The sequence below is a fragment of the Myotis nattereri genome (assembly GCF_964212035.1).
Source record: "Myotis nattereri genome assembly, chromosome: 5".
NCBI classification, from domain to species: Eukaryota; Metazoa; Chordata; class Mammalia; order Chiroptera; family Vespertilionidae; genus Myotis; species Myotis nattereri.
Window position 1 is genome coordinate 109,890,385 of NC_138080.1, and position 4,775 is coordinate 109,895,159.

Below are 4,775 nucleotides of genomic sequence, written 5' to 3' on the forward strand. Positions count from 1 at the left end.
GACCCACTCCCCTTTTCGGAGAGGTGGCGGCAGGGAGCGGGCCGGCTGGGGTCCCGGGAAAGAGGGACCTGAGGCCTGAGAGCAATGACTGCAGGAAGCTGTGTCCCCGCGGGCGGCAGGCGGCCCTGAAGGCGCCCACAAGCCCCCCCAGCGTTCTGGGGCACCTGTCTGTTTACTCACCTGTTTTTAAGATGCGCGCGTGCGAGGGCATTTTCCTCATTTCAAGCGGAGGATACACTATATGCTCTGCAGGAAACTGGAACAAGGTCACACAAGGGGACAAAACCCCCTGGCCCCCCACCCGGCAGTGCTGGGGACATTTGGATGGTGTGTAGGGACAGGGGGACAGAGAGCTGAACCCAGGACCACCCTGGTCCCTGTCCCAGGGGGTGCCGGCGGGGAGGGGGAAGGGGCTGCGGGGGGGGGGGGGTGTCCCTGGAGCTGTGCCTGGGAGCAGACACCCTGCCCGCCAGCCGCCAGCCAGGCGGTGACAGGGTCAAAGGACCCGGATGCCCCTTCCCGGGCGGGCGGGTGGTGGCCTCGGAGACCCAGGATTTCAGTCCCGCCCGACGCTGACCTGGGCCCTTCCTGCCCACATGGCTCTGGTCACAAGGTGCCCGGGAGCTTCCTCAGCCTCGGCCGTTTGGGGGTTCCTGGAGTTTGGGTGAGTGCTGCTTGGGAGTGGGCAGCTGCCTCCAGGGGTCCCCATTCACTAGTGCGGGCCGGCTTTGGCCTGGTTCTCAAACTGGGTTCCCCAGAACCCTGGGGTCCCACAGCAGGGGAGCTGGGCAGAGGGGTCCAGACTCCCCTGCCACCCCCGCCCTGGAGGCACCCTGTGTCTGTGTGCCCTGCTGCCTGGGGCCGCTGAACCCTCCCACCTGGAGTGTGACAGGCCTTTGAGCGCTAACTGAGCAGAAAGTGAACCTGAGGCCTGGGGGCCGGCCCAGCAGGGGTCACGGGACAGAATGCCGCCCGCCCCCCCCACCCCCCCCAGCCAGGCCTGGAGGAGGCCCCGCGGCCGTGAGCACAGCCTTTCCCCGGGCAGCACCTGGGGACAGTGCCGGCCCCTGCCTTTCAGCCCCCCCATCGAGGGGGAGACCTTAGCCCCCCTTCCCGTGGCTGGGACTCATTTCCTCGTGAGCCGGTCCGTTTGGTCTATTTTGAGGCAATTGTTGGAGAGGCTTCCCGCCTCCGGCCTGGGCTGCCTCTGGAGCTTCCTCCTCCCGGGGTCGGCTCCTGCTCCGAAGGCACTGGGCGGGGTGGCCGGGGCGCCAGCCTTCCGCTCGGCCCAGGAGCCACTGTCACCTCCTCCTGGGGCGTCTCCGAGGCCCCCCCTGGCTCACGTGCTGACGCTGTCCTGTCACCATCCATCCGCTGGCTCACGCGCTGACACAGCTCTCAACTTAGAGGACAGGCAGCGGGGAGATGACAGCCCCCAGGGCGCCCTGTGGCTGCCCCGTGTACCTCACCTCACATCCCGCCCCCCCAGCGCTGGGGACACGGGCTGGGCAGACACCTGCCTGGGGCAGGGACATACTGCCCGTCCTGCCCCAGCTCGGGCCCAGGGGCAGTGGGCACAGCTGCTTCCCGGCCCAGAGGCTGTTAGACCACAGCAGCTGCAGCCCTGCCGGCCCCCTCCCCCCTCCCCCCTCCCCCAGGCTGCCCCAGTCTGCTCTCCTCCCCCAGGGGCCAGCGGGGCCCACCACGCCGTCACCAGGTCAGGGCGGGGAGGGGAATAGGGGTTCTCGCCTGCTCCAGGGTCACCGCAGGGATGACCAGGGGCCGTGGGGTCAGAAGCCTGGCCTCCCCCCCATCACTCATCACCCCATGTAAGCTGACGCTGCCCTCGGTCCCCACGGGAAGGCAGGCCATACAGAGAGACAAAGGGGTGGGTACCAGGGTCCGGGGAGGCTTTCTTTTATGTATGTTGATATCTAACGGTATATATATATATATATATATATATACTCGAGGCCCAGCGCACACAAAATCCTGCGGAGCAGCTCACTTCCGCCTGCCTCAGCTGGCTGCCCGCCCCCCCCCCCCTCACAGCTTGCACCCGCCCCGCCCACTGGGAGAGCGTGACGGCGTGACGGCCACAGGCCTTTTATTAAACTGATAAGAACAGATACTACACTTGATCTTAGCCAAAAGGCCGAGAAGCGATACAGGCCTTTTATATAAGAAGGAGCAGCCAGGGGCCTCCTCGGCGGCAGCGGGTGGGACCCAGGCTCCCCGAGGACGAGGACGAGGACGCAATGCAGGTGTCTCGGTGCCTGTGACGCACCCGCAGACCAGGCGCCTGAACGCCGGGCACTTCTCTGATGGCCCCGCGGGTCTGAGACGGAGGGAGGAAAGGAGAGGGAGAGAGAGAAGCACCCATGACACCGGGGCCTGTGCCCTGACCGGGAATCGAACCGTGGCCTCTCGGTCCGTAGGTGGAAGCTCAACCACGGAGCCACAGGCCGGGCTGGGGTGACGGCTTTCTAAGTCGGGGCTGAGGCCGCGGTTTGGGGGGCAAACGAGAAAGGCCACTCTGAGGGAGGACCAGGCGGGGGAGGGGGAGGGACAACGGGGGAGGGGGAGGGACAGCGGGGCGGGGGGGGCGGGAGGGACAGCGGGAGACGGTGGAGCTGCAGGGGCCCCCCTGGCTGCAGGATGGACCCTCTTGAGAGAACAGGCCTTGGTCCTTGGTAGGTAGAAACCAGGTGAGGGTCTCAGGCTGAGGTGACCCGCCGGAAGCCTGGGGCCTCTGGACGCAGCAGCCCCCCGCTGCCGCCATCTCAGACCCGCGGGACCATCAGAGAATAAACGCCCGGTGTTCAGGCGCCTGGTGGGGGGCGCGTCACAGGTACGGGGACACCTGTGTTTGTCCGCGGGGCCCTGGGTCCCCACCGGCTGCCCCGGAGGAGCCCCCGGGCCGCTCCCTGTTCCTGTGCTGGAGGCTGAGCCCCAGGCGCCAGCCCTCCCCTGCGATCTGAGCCCCAGGGCTGCTGCCGCCCCAGAATCCCGTGAGGGAGAGATCCCGCCCGACCCCCCGCACCCTGACCCCCGCACCCTGACCCCCGCACCCTGAGCCCCGCACCCTGGGCTCCTCCCGGCCGGTCAGTGAGACAGTCCCGGGGAGACTGCCCGTGAGCACATGAACGGCTCTGATGTAGGTGCAGGTGCCCACGGGAGAGCAGCCACTGCCCGCAGGGTCCGGAGGCCGGAGGGCTTCACGGAGGAGGGGGCGGAGCAGAGGCTGGGCTTGGGAGGAGGAGGAGGAGGCTGTGGGGGGAGAGGGGGGAGGGTCGTGCGGAGGAGCGGGGGGAGGGGCGGGCGTGGGCCTGGGCCGTGCGGACCTGTGCTGGGCAGGGGAGGCTGGGGCAGCCGGGGCAGGGCACTCTGCTTCCCCACGGGAGCGATTTCCATCACTGCAAACCCGGAACACGGGCGAGGGCTGCGTGGCCTGCGTGGCCTGCCCTCCACGTAACCACGGGAACCGCTTGGGTGTCCTGCCCAGACTTGGTCCGCCGTAAACATTTGTATTGATTTTGAGAGGAAGGGAGAGGGAGAGGGAGACCCATGATGAGCCTCCTGGGACACAGGTGGGTGTTCAACCCTGGGCCGTGCGGGCCAGGCCACTCTGTCCACGTTCAGAGCGATGTGGCCGCGCCCACGTGCTGGGCCCTAACCGCTTCCTCCCCAGCCGTCCGGCCCTTGGCAGCAGCTTCTGGACGCCCGGGGGCTGCACTGACCCGTCCAGTTGCTGGACACCCGACGGTGACACCTGCCAGCCGCGCCGCATGCACACTGGCCCCCTGGTACCTCTCACCCCAGCCCCCAGCCCCGCCAGCAGATCCAGCAGATCCGAACACCGTTTCACAGCTCTGACCCGGCGCTTCGGTTCCCTGGGGTCCCGCTCCCCCATGCGCCATGTGGGGGGTCAGCTCTTAGGGACCTCATGGCTCTCCCAGAGGAGGTCGCGGGCAAGGGCTGGGCTTTGGGCCAGGCTGCTGCTCCAGGTTCCTTACTCCTGGTGGGGAGGCGGCTGCTGAGGCCCTAGGATGGCCCGAGACCCCCAAGAAGAGGAGGCGGCGGGGTCGCTGTGACAGTGACCCCCACGCAGGCCAGGAGCCCCGGGCTGTGATGAGGGGCGGCCTCCATGCCCAGGGACCCGCTGGAGTTGGCAAGTCCCTGCTGCTCTGACTGTGTCCCCTGGGCCCCTCCTGCCTCCCACGTGGGGACCCAGAGCCTCCCCGGGACCCACAAATGGGAGAGCAGGTCTCTGAAGGTACGCATGTCGACGAGAACCCCCCCCCCCCCCCCCCCCAGGCCACCGGACAGACACCCGCGGCTGCGGGACAGCGCCAGCCTCCCGCCGCCAGAGGGCGCTGCAGGCCCCGCGCAGGCGCCGCAGCCCCTCTCGCCTCCGTGCCCGCCCTCCCCGCCGCGTTGTTTTGCTTCTGGTTTTTCCGGAAGTTGATTCGCTAAAGTCGGCTTCCGGTTCCGGGGTAGAGCCTCGGCGGTGGCAGCGGCGGGGCGATCGGTGCCGTGCGTAGCTGGTGGGGCCTCGCGGCTGCCGGCGGCCCCGACCCTCCCCCCCCAGCCGGCGGCTCTGAGGCGGCGCTCGCGCGGCTCCTTCGGGCCCGCTCCGCCCGGCGGGGCCCGTTCTCCCCCGGCCCGAGGCCGGCGTGGCCGCGGGAGGAATGAATGAGCGAGCGGGCGAGCGCTCGCCTGGCGCCGGTGTCCCCCGGTGACGGCCCCGCGCGGGGCGCCGAGCAGGCGACGCG